Source organism: Ambystoma mexicanum, chromosome 4q, assembly GCF_040938575.1.
Source record: "Ambystoma mexicanum isolate Mex_15411 chromosome 4q, UKY_AmexF1_1, whole genome shotgun sequence".
Classification (NCBI taxonomy): Eukaryota; Metazoa; Chordata; class Amphibia; order Caudata; family Ambystomatidae; genus Ambystoma; species Ambystoma mexicanum.
The window spans coordinates 428,382,084-428,402,195 of NC_090928.1; positions in this window are offsets into that span (position 1 = coordinate 428,382,084).

Here is a 20,112-nt window from a genome sequence, read left to right on the forward strand (position 1 = left end):
AGTGATGCCACTGTTTTACAGTTTATTGAAAAATATGTCACTTGTCAAATTCCATCAGAAGCCACAAATAGTGATCTTTGTGCACAAATTTTACAATTTCAAAGACACAAATGGTGAAAATATTGTCGTAGCAAATACAAAAACAAAGGCAAATACTACACAAAATGCCAATTTGGTTTCCCTAGACCAGTTACAAATACAGGTCAAGTAAACAACCTCATGTCTTCAGTTAGACATACTGTTAAAGGAAAGTCACCTAAAAATACATATTACATATAAAGAAAAGAAGAAGAAAAATATATCAATGATTATAATGCAATCATTGCCCACTTATGGAATGCAAACATAGATGTGCAGTACATTGCAGACAATTCTACTGCAGTTGCACGATATGTCACAGCATACTTAACTAAAGCAGAAAAGACAGAGCTCCAAGACCTCTGGAATGACCTGTCATCAGATAAAACAGTATCTCAGAAATTATACATCTTGGGCATAAAAATGCTCACCCATAGAGAATGTGGATCTTATGAAGCAGCTGATCGTTTAACTGGTACTTCATTGTATGGTAAATCTGAAAATATAGTATGGCTAAGTCTTGGTCCAACTAAATCTAGAAAAAGAGTTCTAAAATCATATGAAGATATAGAAACAATAGCCAAACATGATCCCAACAGCCAAGACATTTTAAAAAACAATTTATTGGACACATACTACCCAAACAGAAGTAATACTTTGGAAAACATGTGTCTATACCAAATAGCCGAAAACTACACATACAAAATAATATGAAACCCGATGAAAAAAAAGGTAAATATAGAGTGACAGACTGTGAAGGCAGCTTAGTTAAACTCACTAAACCAAATTTAATTAATCATATCAAATTGTCATTGAAGACTCCTCAACATAAAGAAGTATATTACATGTCCCTGCTACAACTCTTCAAACCATGGAGAAAAGAAGAACAATTACTAGATAACTATGACTCATATGAGGATGCTTTCAAAGCAAATGAAAGCACTATAACTGATGTAAACTTTACACAGTACAAAACAATGTTGCACAATGAACAGCAACATGAAGAAGAACTCCAAGCCCAACTAGATAAGGATACTCCTGACAGTAGTCAACCTTCTGTAAGAGGAAGCCAAGAACCACTGGGAGAACCACTAATAACAAATGAGGCAGAATTAGCTATGATAGAAGTAGAAAACACCATGTGTCAGTATGAAGATAAGGAAGACTTAACTATACTACAATCAAAACTAAACAATGACCAAAGTAGCATTTTTCAAGAAGTAACAAAACAAATTGCACATGGTGTAAAACATGAAAATAAAGAATGTTCCTGCCATAATTATAAACCTATACTACTGTACGTCAGTGGTGAAGCTGGTTCTGGCAAAACATTCCTAATCAAAATCATTAGTAAATTCCTTCAACAATTGACAAACAACAAACTGTCAGCTGTTGTCACTGCCCCCACAGGTTTAGCTGCCTACAACATAGGTGGTGTTACATTACACCGATTACTACTATTACCAGTAGAACACCAGAACAAATTAGACTATTACAAACTTTCTGCAGAAGCTGCAATGGAATTACGCAGAGTATTGAAATGAATGAAAATGCTACTAATAGATGAAGTGAGCATGGTCACCAACTTGATGTTAGCTTTGATTCACCTCAGATTACAAGAAGTACTCAAAACAGACTATGAAGAGCTCTTTGCAGGAAAACACATTATTGTTTTTGGAGATCTGCTTCAATTAACACCAGTAAAATGTAAACCTATTTTTAAAACATTAGGGCACAAACTCTGCCGTAAAACTGTTGGCAGCATTGGAAATGTCAACCTTTGGCAACATTTCCAATACACAGAATTAACAGAAAACATGCGCCAATCTGCAGATCTAACTTATGCCAACATTTTAAAAAGTTTGATAGTTGGTATACTTTCTAAAGAAGCAGAAGCAACATTTAAAACCCGGCACATTAATGCACTTTATGGCGATAATGCATGTGCTACAGATGTTATGGAACAATTAGCCCACAAAAATGTCAAATGTATGGCCTTAATGCCAACTCTTGCAAGCTGTTTCAAATTCAATGAAATCATGCTAAGTAAAGAAATGCAACCAATAATGGAAATTAGCACCACAGACAAACTAGATGTACATGGTATGACACTACCCATGTGTGACCAAGCCACAACAAGACTAAATAATTTAGAAAAATCAATCTCAAGCACAGCAGGCTTAGAAAAGATGTTAAAATTATCCTTAAATTGCAGAGTAATGCTTAAACGTAACCTTGACGTGGACCAATGGAGCACTGGGTACAGTTGTTGGCTTTCAAACATACCCACGTGACAACAAAATTCAGTTTGTCAATATACTCTTTGACAAACTTTCAGAAGTAAAACGGATAGGACGCTCAACAGCTAGATTCCTTCTCTTCAAAGATATGTATGTACGCAGAGAACAATTTTCTCTAACTCTTGCATACGCAGTCACAATTCATAAATCACAAGGTCTTACCCTAGACAAAGCAATTATAGATATTGGTAACACAGTCTTTAAAGAAGGCATGAGCTACGTAGCACTATTGCGCTTACGTACACTTGCCGGTCTATTTCTAATCAACTTTGATGCAAGTAAAGTAAACGCTGATATTCCTTGCATTTTAGAATATAATAGACTTCGCTCACTATACACTCCCCATCTAAACACATATTCTGTTCCACAAAAACTAAAACGTTGTAAAAGAAAACTAAATCAAACAGAAATGCAACAGGACGTCACTGCAAATCCTCCAAAGAGAGTAAAAGAAACTAATACTTCATCAAGTACCACAAACAAAAAAGAATCAATTAGAGAAAGTAAACCAGGTACTTCTTTAAAGAAGGAAGACAAACTCCAAAAAAAGCAGTTAGATACAGAACTACCTGGACTATTTAAATTCTCAAATATAGTTGGTGTAAGTTGCTATGCAAATGTAGCAATGAATATTCTATTTCAATTACCACAAATTGTTGATAACATTTACTCACACAGTACAGACCCATTGTGTTTGCAAATGTTAGTACTTGACAGAAATGCAGCAAACAATCCTGACAACACATATTGGGCCTCATTACGACCCAGGCGGTAAGTTACCGCCTGGGTCGTACCTTTACCACCATGGTGTAAACTACGTTTATGCCATGGTGGTTAGCGGACTTACCGCCCCATTCCGAGGTCGGCGGGGCGGTAAGTCCCCAATCCCCATTTACCCTTCCCCATTCCCATTTTTGCCTCATAGGGCATAATGGGAGTGGGGAAGGCGTTAATTACGCAACCGTAAATTGCGGTGGCGTAATTAACAACATGGTCCCTTAGTGCCATGGATTTTAACACCTGCTAAAAGCAGGTGTTAAATCCGCCATGGCGCTAAGGGACCTCGGAATCAGGCGGTAAGGGTCGGCGCTGTTTACGCTGCCGTAAACCCCTTACCGCCTGGGTCGTAATGAGGCCCATAGTGTTTTTGGAATAAGACGACAATTGGACTACTGTGCTGGAATGGTGAAATTCACTATAAACTCACAGGAAGATCCACAAGAATTTCTAATGTACTTATTACAAGTACTGGAAAACAAAAACATACCTATAAATGAAATCTTTCAGATTTCATACATGTGGAAACATACATGCACTCTCTGCAACAATGTGACACAAGAAGAAATCCCCAATGAACGCTTCATATATATATATCAATACCAAATTGTGAATCCATTCCATTTCAGCAACTTGTACAAAATGCAAACCATGGTAGATTATGCTCTACCTGCAATTCAGATAATCGCTCCACGTTAGTAATACAAACACATAGTAAATACGTAATACTAATGCTTCTACGTTACAATGCAGATGGTACCAAAAACAACTGCAAGCTGACTGGATTCAGACATGGTCAAATATCACTTGGTAAGAAAACCTTCACAACAATAGGTATAATATACCACGCAGGAGCCACAACCAATTCAGGGCACTACACTGCATACATAAAAAAGAAATGTGGATGGTTCGAATGTAATGATAGTACCATTACTCTAAAGCAGAGATTACCAGCAAATCTTACAAACACTTATTTGATGTTCTTAAAACCAAAATTTGATAAATAAACTGTATTTAAATCTTTAAGTAAATTTGTGTTACAAAAATATAAACTGTTAGAATACTCCAAAAGCTATCTACCTGCTCAAAGATTCTACAACAACTAATCAGATAAATGAATACCACTAAATTAGGCCAAAAAATACACAGTTAGAATATGCCAATTGGTATCTAACTGTCCCAAAATTTAATAATATCCAAATAGGTAAATCAAAACCACTAAAATATATTAAAAAAATAGACAGTTAGAATATGCCAATTGGTATCTAACTGCTCCAAAATTTTATAGTATCAAAACAAATGAAGAATCTGTTACTGCTCCAAAAAAAATACAACAAAACAAAGTATAAAGCATTAGCCAGAAACAACAAGTGAACACTGAAAACAAACAAACAAATAAACTGTAGCATAACAGAAAAAGGGTTTTTTTTTTAATCCAACGTGGATTTTTTTTTCTCCCACAGACCCAATGATTTTAGCAACAAATACAGAAACTGAGCAAATTGCACAGTACTCTGATTTGTACTCTACTAAATATGAGGGTCGAAAAAAAATAAAAGTATATTGCTTATACAATGTAATAAGTCATTACAAAATACTAATACTAACATGCTATTTTCTTTTATCACAGAAATGAAGAAGAAAAACATGGACTCCCATTACTAGACCAAACAGTAAGTATACAATAATAAGGACAACCATAGCAGCATATCACAACCATAGTATCTAATACCTTTGTTCCTTATACATTTGTTTTTCACCCAAAGTTATAAGCAAATATGATTGTGATATGCTGCGGTGGTTGTTGCCAGGGCATAGAGTCTTGGGTGCATGGCCAAATGGCCATGCACCCAAGACTCTATGCCCTGGCAACAACCACCGCAGCATATCACATCCATAGAGTCAAACATTTCAACTATGATCTATGGGAAACTTTTAATGTCCGCGAACAATGTGAGTGTTCTTAGAACACTTTGAACTTGCCAGCGAACAATACGGACACCGTTTTCAGGACACCCCCTACGAACATTTCAGAACAACGCGATAGTTCTTACAACACTTTCAACTTAACAACGAGCAATACGGACAGCGTCCTAAGGGCACCCCCTAAGAACACTCCCCGGACACCGCGAGTGTTCTTAGAAGCGTCTTCAGAACACCCCCATTTTGTTTATTTGCGAACATTTCAGGACACCGCGAGTGTTCTTAGGACACATTCAACTTGACAAAGAACAATACGGACGGCGTCCTCAGGACACCCCCTACGAACACTCCCCGGACATCGCGAGTGTTCTTAGAAGCGTCTTCAGAACACCCCCATTTTGTTTATTTGCGAACATTTCAGGACACCGCGAGTGTTCTTAGGACACATTCAACTTGACAGAGAACAATACGAACAGCGTCCTCAGGACACCCCCTACGAACACTCCCCGGACACCGCGAGTGTTCTTAGAAGCGTCTTCAGAACACCCCCATTTTGTTTATTTGCGAACATTTCAGGACACCGCGAGTGTTCTTAGGACACATTCAACTTGACAGAGAACAATATGGACAGCGTCCTCAGGACACCCCCTACGAACACTCCCCGGACACCGCGAGTGTTCTTAGAAGCGTCTTCAGAAAACCCCCATTTTGTTTATTTGCGAACATTTCAGGACACCGCGAGTGTTCTTAGAACACATTCAACTTGACAGAGAACAATACGGACAGCGTCCTCAGAACAACCCCTTCAAACATTTCAGGACACCGGGAATGTTCTCAAAAACGTCTTCAGAACACCCCCATTTTGTTTATTTGCGAACATTTCAGGACACCGCGCGTGTTCTTAGAACACATTCAACTTGACAGAGAACAATACGGACAGCGTCCTCAGGACACCACCTACGAACACTCCCCGGACACCGCGAGTGTTCTTAGAACAGTTTCACTTTGCTTGCGAACAAAACGGACACATATTGACTCCTTAGAACACCCCCTAGTCAGTTTATTTAGAACATTTCAGAACACCTGTGATGGCCGCAAACAAATCAAACACAAAAAGAACGTCTAACACATAAAAAACACAACTATCATCCTATCTCATACACTCCCACCCTCCCCAAACACTCCTACACACCAACACACTCTACAAAATACACATTTTGAACAAAGTTTCACTGCGCTGTCCGGGGACGTCCGCGAATCCAATATGGCGGGCGCTACCGAAAAATCTGACGCGCTTCACGCTCCACGCCGTCCAATCAGCGAACACTTTGCATGTCCGCGAACATCACGCAAGACGATTGGCCAATCAGGACACTTTCCGCGGAGCAAACAGGGAAGTGTAACCGCAAACCGAACACAGATATCACAAAATTTTTTTACCTACTTTTTGGTCATTTTAAAAAAAACTACTGGACGGATTTTCACCAAATTTGCAAAAGCACGCTTTCGGGACCAAGCCGCTGCTCCTGGTCCAAATTTGGTGGAAATCCGTCCAGCGGTTTGGGCTGTATGCGCGAGCAAAAATTTTTTGCCCATTCACTCTATGGAGAGTGAGTATAATGTATACAAATATGAGCATATAGAGGGAAGGTAGAGTAATAAAAATAAAACTATGACAAAGTGCTGATAACCATAATGATTATCTTCATGCACAGAAAGGATTGCTCTCTTTCAAGCCTGTATCTTCCGCTATGTACATGTTTCATATGATGTGACAGGACCCTAAGTCTACAAATATAGGTTTTCAATTTTTACTTCCTGACTGTTACTGAAGAAAACTATGTGGCTTCGATATGTCAGTAAAGGATAAAAAGGGAGAGCCAGCCATGTGATGTCATCAGTTATGTCATCAATGACATTTGTGATGTCATCTTTGATGTCCTGGGTGTTAGTGTTAGCAGTGCACGGTGGCGCGAGTTATGTTTGCTTATGTTACCATAACTGGCGAATTTCAAGGGTTTTTCGGTTTTACTTGGAACCATAACGTCCCTTTAACAAAGTTTTTTCACTAAATTTCATAGGTTTTTAGTAGCGCACTTAACCATAACGTCCCTTTAACAAAGTTTTTTCACTGAATTTCATAGGTTTTAAGTAGCACAACTTAACCATAATATCCCTGACATGTAACATAGAACATACTAACCCCCTCGTAGTGATTTTCATGTCCGCGGACTACCGCCATGTCCGCGGACACATCGAAAATCTGAGCGTGGTGAATGTAAATTTAAATAGTTTGCCCCATTTCCCCTTTGAAGTTGGCTCTGAAAAGAGCCTTTTTTTTTACAGATGCTTGACAGACACCTGTTATTTTATATTTTTTTTTCTTGTTTTTTTTTCTTACTTTACTCCTAAAATCTTCACATAACCTTCTCCAAAGCAACCCTTACATTCCAAAATAGAAAGGCATTTCCGGTAAAAGATAAAGAAATGCCATCTTCTTTAAAATTAACAGCATTACTGGCATCAATATTCTCATTGTTACAGAAGAACATAACAACTCTAAGCATGAAGGCACACATGCCTCGGTTGATGACACACCTAGCAATGTTTTGCTGAGGACAAAAAACGGAACTATTGTCCCATATTGCCCTAGGTAGTAATCCAGAAAAAATGACTTTCGCATTTGGAAGGATCTTCATTACGGCTTGAACCAAGCGTTCCAAATCAGCCAACAAAGTAGGGGCACTGATGTTGCCCAAATGGAAAGCACCATAGTGCAAAACTACCACATGCGGACTGTTCATCGTGGCCATATCCGCACAAACTTGTACAATTCCCTGTACATTGCAATCAGGCACAGTGCTCCACACCACCTCCACTCCTTTCACATCAAAGTTCTTTGCAACATGCCTGCATTCAGCGTACTGCTGTAAACCATGCACAAACATATCTCCGAGCACCAACACCCTGACTTTCTCCACTTCTGCCATCTTCACCACACACAGTCTCTTTCAACACAAATCCACAACCTTGACATCTGATTGGCTGATCCGTACAGTCTTCTTTCCATGTTGGATCTCCTGGAAAAACCAGGATGTACCACGCCCTGTCCACGAACAGCCGCGGTGTCCGCGGACGGCGTCCACTTTACTCTCTGTACCATTCCCTCATTGCATACAGCTAAGCAATCACACAATACGAATAACGTCCTGAGAACACCCCCATTTTGTGAATTTTCGAACATTTCAGGACAATTATCATTTCATTATTCAATATATTAACATTACAAATATTATACTTTTATCTTGTACTCTGCACACAATGCTATCTTTCTCCATTAGTAGCTCAGTATACTACATAGAATCCCATAATACAATGCTATTTATATCAATGCATCGTTCAAAGCACTAATAACGGTATGATATTTATTGCAATATCCTTGACACTTTTTTCGGAACATTATAATAAAAATCCCTAGTACACAAATTCCATGAAAAGTACATACACATGTGATGTCATCAGTGATTTCATCAATGACATTTGCGATGTCATCTTTGATGTCCTGGGTGTTAGTCTTAGCAGTGCATGGTGGTGGCGCGAGTTATTTTTCATAGCTTACCATAACTTGCTATTTTCAGGGGTCTTTCGGCTGTACTTAGAACCATAACGTCCTTTAAACAAACTTTTTTTAATATCACGCAAACAATATACAAACCTGGTGTGCAAAAACCAACTTCTACAGATGGCTTTACACAGAATGTTGCAAAGTAAGAATTTATGCTCGTTCACAGTGAAGGTCAGCTGCTTCCATTTTTTTCTCGGGCCCCGGAGAGGCCCACGAAGCAGACTATAAGGTTGTATTGTGTTTTGACCTTGACAGACAGAGATTGTGATGAAAGACTTCTCTTGAAGGAGTGTTGCTAAAACGTAAGAGAAGATAAAGATGAAATTTCTGAAACAAAACCACTTTTACATATTATATCACTATGCGAAAGATCGTTGGCACACGCGGAGTCGTATTTTGGGACTGCACCACTCGTAGACAATGGAAATTGTAATTGTACTGTAAGTAACCCTTTAGATTACTTTATACCAAATATAATTACAATAGCGTAGCATTAAAGACCGCTGAAGTTGAACTTGTTCATTGAAAGTGGCATAATGTTTTCTACCGCTCACTATCACCGCCGAATTGATCCCCTGTCGTTTAGAGAGCTCTGAAAAAGGCAGACGACACAGGGTGGGTAGAAATAATTTAACCGGTCTATAGGCGGTCAAGCGCTGTACTCGCTGTGCCACTTCACTGTAGCCTGTCAAGTGGCACAGCGAGTACAGCGCTCGCTTTGACATCCGTGCACACCTTGCTAACGCAAGTTTGAATCCCGGCAAGGCGAAACTCAGCCTTTCATCCTTCCGTGGTCGATAAATGAGCACCACACACCGTGGTTAATAATAAGCACCGCTTACATACCTCACAGTTCTTAGCGCTATATGAATGGGAAAATATTATTATTTTATTATTAACATACTCTGTCGCACTATCTTCGATAGCAAATAGTTTCACGCCCTAATAAATAAAATGATGATTTTTAATGAAGATCGACTAGTGAGACTGATTTATGTTTATTAAAACAGGTACGTGGCCCCATTTTGTCTATGTCACGATTTACAGACTCCAGCGGATGGGGTCTTCAACTGCCAGGTGCAAGTCCAAATATGCAACTTCATGACCCTCACCATTTTATGGGACAATCGCCAAGGACCAATATGCCTTTACGCAGTACTAGCGGCTACAAACAACATACCAACCAATAGGGTGGTCTAATGGCTCGTTGTTGGAGAAACCTTCCGATTATCAGAGCGACCATTTACTGCTTTTATCATAAACCAACAGCCAATCTACCGCAAAGGAACAACGCCTGGCTCCAAATAAACTTTTGCTGATCGACAGCAGAGACAATAGCAAATCGCTGAATATTCACTAAACATTTCATGTGAAATAAATATACTTTACCAAATGTACAATCCTGCTGTTTACTTTTAAACCACAGTTTCATATTCCGAATTGTGGCGCAATGAGTTGTAAGCTGATCTAACACTCTCTGTACCGCAAAGGAACATTGCGTGTCTCAACATGAACTTTTGCGGATTGACAACAAAGACAAATGCAAATTGCTGAATATTCTCTAAACATTTGATGTCAAATAAATGTACTTTACAACATTTACAATCTTGCTCTTTGCTTTTAAATCACAGTTTCATATTCCGAATTGTGACGCGCTGTGTTGTGACATAATGTGTGTTGTCTTCAGGGTTCTGTGTAAAGTCGCGTAGTACTGGAGACGACTGGGCGTGTTTCATTACGCACCCTGTAACGTCACGGAGAAAGGCAGGGAATATGAATGCTTTGATAATATCAGGCTTAGGGGCGGGAGATATGATTTAGTGTCGCAAAAGCAAGTCAGCCAGGTCAATAGCGCCAGTCATAGGATTATCACATAATGTCGGCGCACACCAGCCGGATTTATCGTTTCTTTAGTGGACAAAAAGTCGGTTGACGCCCCTAGGAAATTGTACTATTAGCGAACAAAAGGAGTGCTCTTAAAACACTTTCACCCTGACAACGAACAATACAAACACTGTTCTCAGAACACCCCCATTTTGTGTAATTGCAACCATTTCGGGACACTGCGAGTGTTCTTAGAACACATTCAACTAGACAGATTACAATACGGACAGCGTCCTGAGGACACCCCCCAGTTTGTGTATTTACGAACAATTAAGTACACCGCGAGTGTTCATAGCTCATTTTTACCTTCCTTGCGAACAAAATTGACACATACTCCGTCCTCTAAACACCCCACCATTTAGTTTATTTACAAAATGTCAGAACAGCCGTGTTCTCCGCGGACAAATCGAACGCAACAAAAAGGTCTAGCACATAAAAAAACAAAACATTGAACCTATCTCATACTCCCCAACCCTCCCCAAACACTCTTACACACCAACACACGGCACTAAATACAATTGTTTATCCACGTTTCACTGCACTGTACGCGGTCGACTGCGAATACAAGATGGCGGGTGCCACAGAAAATCTGATGTGCTCCACGCCCCTCACCGTCCAATCAGCGAACACGTCGCATGTCTGCGGACATGACGCAAGCCCATGGGCCAATCGGGGTGCTGTCCACGGAGCGAACAGGGAAGTCCGTCCACGAAGCGAACGCAGATATCACTAATTTTTTTGCCTTACATTTTGGTCATTTTTAAAAAAACTACTGGACAGATTTACACCAAATTTACGAAAGCACGCTTTTGGGACCAGGCCGCCACTCCTGCCGCAAATTTGGTGTAAATCCGTCCAGCGGTTCGGGCTGTAGCTGTGCGCAAAGTTTTTTCCCATTCAGTCTATGGGAAAAAAAAAGTTTTGGGACCCCCCTATAACTTCCCCCCCCTGGATGAATCCTCACCAAACTTTGCAGAAAAATTCTGAGTGACCCAACTACTTTTTTTGCAAAGTTTCATGAGAATCCGTCCAGGGAGAGCGAACTTATAAGCCGCCCAAATAGTGCTCTTCCTATGGAAACAGCAACTTAACCATAACTACATGGCCACTTCTGTGGCCATTTAATATTTTTCTCTATGTCTCCCAACTGATCACAATTTAATTTGTACAGCCTTGATAACGACCAAGCAAGTCGAAACATGTGTCGGCTGTTCTTGAATAAATAAGACATTGACTTTCACAACAGATGGTTTTGTCTCCATCCAAAAGGAAATTTGAGATTTGATTACTTACAAACTCACTCAGACATTTTGATTGAACTCTAAATCAAGCGCGAATATGGTCTTGTGACACTTTTTGCACTACTTATATTTCTTCGGAACCACAGTGGGGGTTTCCTAGTCATCAAGATTTTCGCTGCTGGTGACAGTTTCTATATTGCAGTTTGGTAAATAGCGCACAGTCCTTTGTATCTTTCCCACTTTTGGACTTTACTGCCTATGAATACATATCATCTAAAAAGAGATAAGGAGTGACAATTTGGAAATGTGGAATTGGTAAAGGATACACCTGTGGGCAGTCAAGAATCTGTTGAACAGAGTGAAAATATGTTAGGAGATCCAATTATTCAAAAAGATGTTGAGATTGCCATGGAGGAAGTGGACTGTGCAATGCAAGACGTTCAACGGTCACATAAAAATGTGGAGAACCCAGTAAGTAGGCTAAATGAAGAGTAGAAGGAAATTCATGGGAAGATAAAGGATAAGTTTTTGCATGGTCTTAAACATGATCAACATTAATGTTTCTGTGTCCACTACAACCCTTTATTGATGTGTCTTAGTGGACATGCTGGCACAGGAAAATCATTTCTAATTCATGCATTGAGAACAATGACACAGCACGTGACCAATTGCTCTTTGTCATGCATTGTGACAGCTCCCATAGGCTTAGCATTATTCAATGTAAGCAGTGTTACCCTACATTGGTTGTTGGTGCTACCAGCGGAGCGTGATAATACATTTGAATATCAGAATCTTGCATCAAATGCAGCACAATAAGTAGGGTGAGTTCTGGAAACATTTAATGTCCTGATTGTGGATTGATTGAGCATGATGTGTAACTTGATGCTAGCTTTAATTCACTTATGATGTTTTGTTTGGAGGCAAACATGTCCTTGTTTTTAGAGATTTATTACAGTTAACTCGAGAGAAAGCACAACCATTCTTCAAGATTTTTCAATCAAACAGATAGTCAAAACAATATAGGCAGTATTGGTAATGTCAATCTCTAGAAATATTTTGAGTATAAGGAATCTACTTTTAACACGAGGCAGTTTGCAGATTTTGAGTTTGCATAAATGCTAACAAATATTCATATCGGTTTGCTTGAGGTTGATATGAAAACAGTCTTAAAAAGTAGACTCACATGTTTCATGCAGATTTCCTAATGTCATGTTGAATCTGAAACAATAGAACATTACTTGTGTTGCTTTGATGTCTATACTTGCAGAGTGTGACAAGTTCAACTCTATAATGATGAGTTCTGAAAATGAACCAGTTATAGAAATAAAATATTGCAATGTTTTAGACGGCCAGCTTATACCACTGCAAGTGGGTAAAAAAGAAAAAGTGTGATTAAGTCAATTAGAAAAATCCATTTAAAAATCAGCAGGTCTAGCATCTGCTTTAAAGCTGTGCATAAATGCACTGGTTATATTAAAGAGGAACCTGAATGTTGAAATTGGCCTGGTGAGTGGAGCTATGGGGAGAGTGAATATATTTGTTACTTTTCCACACAGTACAAGTATAGAATATATTTTCGTTAGGTTTGATTGTGTAGAGGAACCTCACTTGGTTTGTCATAATTCATCATGATTGCAAGGAGTGACTTTAGAAGCTGTACTGATAGTCATAGATCACAGAGTGTTTAAAGAAGGAATGGCATATGTAGCACTGCCACAGGTATTAAACTTTGATGCGTCAAAAGTGACAGCTGACATTTAATGTATTCAAGAGTACAATGCTCCTCATCTTGGCTTATTATCAACTCCTGAAAGATGTATTTCAACAAAAAATAACTTGCAGGAAAAGGCACATTGAAAGGAATCTGTTCAGTACATTGTACAAAGGAAGCTAATCTAACAGTTGTATAAAGTAAAGTGCAGTTCAATTATTCCCACTGTAGATTTAGTTATGAAATGGGGGTCAGTGTTACTCAAATGCAGCTTTGTGTATGTTGTTCCAAATGACATCGCTCATAGATATAGTCACTTCAACAGTCGAAAAAAAGTATGGAAGGAACTTTCAGGTCTTAAACTATTGGTAGATGAAAGACCACAACATATGCATACTGCAATTTGAATTTGACATGAAATAGCTTTAGAAACAGAACAAGATGTTTTTGCAGGAAATACTCAATGAGATACCTAAGAATATTATGTGAGTATTCTAGAAGTGTTAAGACAAAGAGAAAGTAAGTGTGAACAATTTCATAAGAATGTCTTATGAGTGGAATCATGAATGTCCGCAATGGCATAAACAAAAAATGTGTCACAACCCTTTGGAAAAAATTTTACATCAGAAAAGTGGATATGTTTGTGATCTGTTAATGAAAGCTCACCATGATATGATATGTAGACAGTGTGGTTGCTATTTTCAATCATCACTTCAAAATCTCAACTACAGCAAGTATCTTTTAATTATGTTCCATAGATACACAATGGATGGTAGAAAGATAAATACTCCAATTTTAAACTTTGTGAATTCTCAGGTGTCAATTTGTAATAGAAAATGTAAAACATGTGCAATTATATTTGATGAGGGTGCATCCATTCATAGTGGACATTTCACTACATGGGTGCACACAGAAGTAGATTGGCTTGTGTGCAATGGCTCTACACTATCACACCAAGCTAGATTGCCTAAGGGTTTAAAGAATGCCTGCATAATATTATTAGAACCAAAGTTTTAAATTACTGTCTGTGTTGGCAATGTAAGTAGAAATTGAACAGAGTTTTAATGGGAAATGTACAGTGCTACATTTTCAGTGATTATTGTGCACATATTAAGTATTTATTAACATTGTATCAATGTAAGACCTAGGAAAGGTTTACAGGTTTAGTTTATTTTCATTGTCTATAATTAGTGTGTATGCTGTAAAAAAGACGGCATATACTATTAAAGACTTGATAATACTTAAATGTAGCTTATGATTACAGTACAAACGTTAGTGTATATATATTTGATTTGGCAGTCAATATGGGAGAAATTATAAAAACGAGAATTCTGCAATCTTCTAGTTCTGTTTTATTATGTAAAACATTATGTAAATGTGTACATGCAATAATGTTTCCTATAAGTACTAGTTTGTGTAAATGGTTTCCATGTACATGTTCTTCGGTGCTAAAGAGTGTAATTTGAGATAACTATTTTACATATGAAACAAAAACTGTTGTAAACAGAGCTTTAATTAAAAAAGCACAGAAATGTAAATTATCAATGAAAAAAAGTTATAAAATAAATGGAGATTGGAGAGTATTGGCATTAATGTCTTATGTGTAGGGGGCCAACATAAAGAAGCACACTGATGTTACAAGACGTATTGTAATGACAATGAAGACAATGCTTGGAAATAAGTATCTATGCATTTAGTGATACTCAGTGTAATACTTTATTTATCTTACTATTATTTCATATAATAATATAATATAATATAATATAATATAATATAATAGTGTGACTTTACGTTACTAAGTTTCAACTCAAAATAACAGTGCACTGTATGCATGGATTTATATTTTCAGTGAAACCAATGACATGGTTAGATTATTTGTCTCAGTTTGCTTACTAAGGTTATGTAAACTACTCTACAATTTCCATACATAGCATTTTTGAAGCAATGGTGCACAAAATGAAAAGTATGTTACTTGTATAAAGTTACTTATTGCTATGATGTTGTTAGTGTACATTATTCTCAAACAGCATATACCATGCTATGGGGATCATACATTTCTTATCACATGGATAGAATTATGTTATACAAAAAGAAGATGTATTAACATGTGTCTCAATCATAAAAATGTCTACTCTGAAATTACTGTATTAATGACTTTGTATAATGCAATTGTCATCAAATTAACATAATCTGTGTGTACATTGTCTTGTAGAAATTAATATTATATGTAGGAAGTGGATGAATTAACAATATGTACTGTAAATGGTAAAATAGTTTTTCAAACACTTGAATTATGCAGGTATTACTATTATTGTAAATATTATAGTTTAACACTATTACATTAATCAGAAACACTTAATTTTAAAAGTAAGAACATTTCATGCATTTTAGTTTACTGTTAGTAGAGGGAGAGGTTTTATTTCTCTCTAACAAGATGTTTTTTTTCTCCACATCCACATGATTAATAGTCAAAACCTTAATTGGTTGAGTACTAAGAATACATTCAGTATTCATACGGTACTATTATGACAGAAAAGTCATGCTTTTTTGTTTTTCCATTTTAAAATGTTATATTTTATTGGCATAATTCATGGTGACAAAGATATAAATATTTAGACAAGATGAAGATTTAAGGTAAGCAATAATGCAGGTGAGGGAGAGGGATGCAGAAAGGGAGGGGATGAACAAAACAAGCGACTACCGTGCTCGGCCTGATAATATTTCAGATAGTGCTGGGGGAGGAACAATTAAGGGGAGGGGTGAGGAGACAGGCGAGGTTGCTATCATACTAGGTCCAGTGTCAATTCTGATAGAGTAAGTGCATAGAAGAAAGTAAGAGGAGGCGGGGAGGAGATAGGAAAAGGGAGAAAGGGAGAGTGATGTAATCAGTGATGTCATTTATAATGTAATTAGTGATGTCACCACGTATGCCATCAGTGATATCATCAGTGATGTGATCTATGGTGTCATTATTGTGGTCATATGCTGTGCACCAGGGGGCGAATAGTTAAGGGGGCTTTGCCTGATTTGTCAATGGAATTTCTAGGGTTTTGTTGCATTACATCTTTACCTTAACATCTCTTCAACTAAACTTTTTTCATGATATATAAATAAATGTATATTCATAATTCATTTATTTATTTATTTTTAATGTGATAGTTTTTTTAAACAAAAACTTTACACATGATTTCATAAAATTGTTATCAAATTACATAATACAGAGAATATAAATAAATATCTTCATCATATACATTTATCAAGTTACACATATTTCATCTTTGTCTATTCTTTCATATAACTTCATCAGATACTCAATTCAAATTTCATACAATTAGATACAATATAAAAGAGTACACTACCTTCAATTTCACATAAACCTGTGTTGAATAAAATCCATAAGTAAGAAAGAAAATGTTTTGACCGTGCAAGGAGAATGTAATTTATCAATCCACCCATAATCCATTAATCACTAATCGGTCCCTCCCTTAATAGTTCTTGTAAACTGGCTATCCCCCAGAGCCATAGAGTCTACGTCCCTATAAGCAATGGGTACTAAACATCAATCACCAATCACCTATAATTCTTAAGCTAACTTTAAATGGAGGAGTGACTATTCTTCAAGTTTTCCTTTGACCATATGCCATACTCTATATAGAGCCAGATGTAAACTTGCATTCAGAGTATTAATACACATATACCAAAAATCTTTCGACTTAATGTGATCTAAGTTATGGACATAGCTACTATAGTGTTTTATATAAGTTAGACTCAGTCTGGGGCATAGCGTAAGGACGTGTCTCGCAGTTTCGGGTGAGATTTCATTTTTACACATCCTACAAAATCGCTTATGTTTGGGAATGGCACGTTCAGGTCCTATTACAGTTAAGACAGGTAGGTGATTAATAAGCAAGAGTAGTATAAAGCGTCTTAAATTATCAGAAGGGCATAGGTTCAGATATTTTTGTGCCCTTCTATAGGTGCAAAGTAAATGGGATATAAACCCATAGCTGTGTAGGCTTTCCAGATGTTTAAAGTTGTTTTGCCAGTCCCAAATGTTTAGTCTTTCCCCCATTTGGGCTTTCGAGTATTCAAAGTTATCACCCCAGTTGGGTGTCCACTCGATCATCTCAAATAGGGTGATCATTTCTCTCACAAGCCTAACCTGTTTATTCCCAATTATGTTCTCTTTCATCGTCATCAGGAGTTGATTGGTACTGTTCATATGTATCTTAATGAAAAGGACAGCTCTTTTCTTTAAAACCAATGCTTTTAACGAGAGTAGGTGTCATGTCACGCGGGAGACTGGGGTCTGCCGCTCCCATTTCCTCCTGGCGAGTCTACCCGCGCGTTTGCTTTCGGGGACTCGCCGGGAGGGGACTCGCCGGGAGGGGAGCGACGGGCTACGGGGCTGGCGGCCTTCGGCGCATGCGCGGAAGACCTCTCTCTCGGTTCCGCGCATGCGCCGTGGACCGGGCTCACCTCCTTGGTGGGGCTTGCTTTCCAAGCCTCGTTATGGGTCCGCCGGCGTCCGGAAACGGAACGGCTTGCGTCCCAGGCCTCTCGGGCGCCGGCGGCCCATAAAAGAGGCCGCGAGTTTCAGCGAGTCGCGTCTCAACGCGGTTCGCTTTGCTCGCCTCGTTGTTCCTGCTTCCACACTTACCTGTGGCCTGTCCTGGGCCAACCTGCTTCCACACTTACCTGTGGCCTGTCCTGGGCCAGCCTACCTCCAGCCCTTACCTGTGGCCTGTCCTGGGTCAGCCTGCCTCCAGCCCTTACCTGTGGCCTGTCCTGGGTCAGCCTGCCTCCAGCCCTTACCTGTGGCCTGTCCTGGGTCAGTCTGCCTCCAGCCCTTACCTGTGGCCTGTCCTGGGTCAGCCTGCCTCCAGCCCTTACCTGTGGCCTGTCCTGGGCCAGCCTACCTCCAGCCCTTACCTGTGGCCTGTCCTGGGTCAGCCTGCCTCCAGCCCTTACCTGTGGCCTGTCCTGGGTCAGCCTGCCTCCAGCCCTTACCTGTGGCCTGTCCTGGGTCAGCCTGCCTCCAGCCCTTACCTGTGGCCTGTCCTGGGTCAGCCTGCCTCCAGCCCTTACCTGTGGCCTGTCCTGGGTCAGCCTCCCTCCAGCCCTTACCTGTGGCCTGTCCTGGGTCAGCCTGCCTCCAGCCCTTATCTGTGGCCTACCTTGGGCCTGCCTGACTCCAGCCCTTACCTGTGGCCTGTCCTGGGTCTGCCAACCTCCAGTAATTACCTGGGTCTTGCCCTGAGTCAGCCAGCCTTCAGCTGTTCTCACTCTTCCTGTCTTGCCTGTCTCCGAACTTTATCCTGCAAACCTTTGGAACCATCTGCACCAATCGAACTCCTCTATCAACTGCAAATACCTCGCTGTTACACTGGACCTGGAAGATTCATGGTCTCGACAACCAACTCTACCTGGACTGTGGTGTCACCCAGCTGAGCCTTCAATCCTCTTGTCACGCTTTTCTGGAGAGTACTTAACGTGACATTGGGGGTCGGTCCATCCTTCACCCAGTTCCTCTTTTGGGTGGTGGAGAGGCTGATTCCTCGTGCCGCTATTTCATCAGTTTCCGGACTCCAGACTGGCGGCCTCTGCAAGACCATCCACCAAGACTACAGGTACGCGGTCCTCTAGGGCCAATCAGCTTGACAGATTGAGACGCCTGCCTTCTGATTCAGAGATGGATGAATCACAAGATATGAGGAACGAGTTGCTAGCACTCAGAGCCGAGATGACCGCCCTGCATCAAGAGAATCAAACATTGCGTCAATTGATAACACAAGGAGCACCCAGTTCTTCTCAAATAGAGGGACCATTGGCTCACACAACACCCATCAAATTCGACGGAGATCCTAGACGGGTGGCGGAGTTTTGTAACCACTGTAGGATACACTTTCTCTTCAGGTCTACCCACTTCAACAACGATAGGGCCAAGATTGGCTATATCTTGGGGAACCTAACTGGGAACGCATTAGCTTGGGCAACTCCGTTTGTGGTTACGAACAGTCCTATTTTGAATGACTTTGCTGCCTTTGAAAAGGCCTTCCTGGAGGTATTCCAGACGCCTAACCTGGCTTCCGTCGCACAGAATCAATTGATGGACTACAAACAGGGAAGCAATGACATCATCACCTACATCAGCCACTTCCGACTTTTGGCTACTGACTCTCAGTGGCCCGAAATTACTCAAAAAACTCTGTTTCATCGAGGCCTGAGAGAGGAGTACAAGGACGAGTTACTCCACATCCCCGAACCAGAGAGCCTTCAACTCTTGATTGATCAAGTACTCCGTATTGACCAAAGGTTAACCGAACGAAAGGCTGAGAGACGTCGGCTTGACAGAAGCGGTCCCCGGACGACCAACTCACCCGCTGGTTCGTTTGGGTCAACCGAGTCCGGACCTGAACCCATGCAAGTGGGAGCCATGAGAGGGCCTTTGTCGGAAGAAGAGAAGAAACGAAGGAGGTCTTTGCGTTTGTGTCTTTACTGTGGAGCGGCTGGGCATTATTTGAGTACGTGTTCTTTACGTCCGCAAAAGAAGAAGTTGGGAAACTAGGAGAC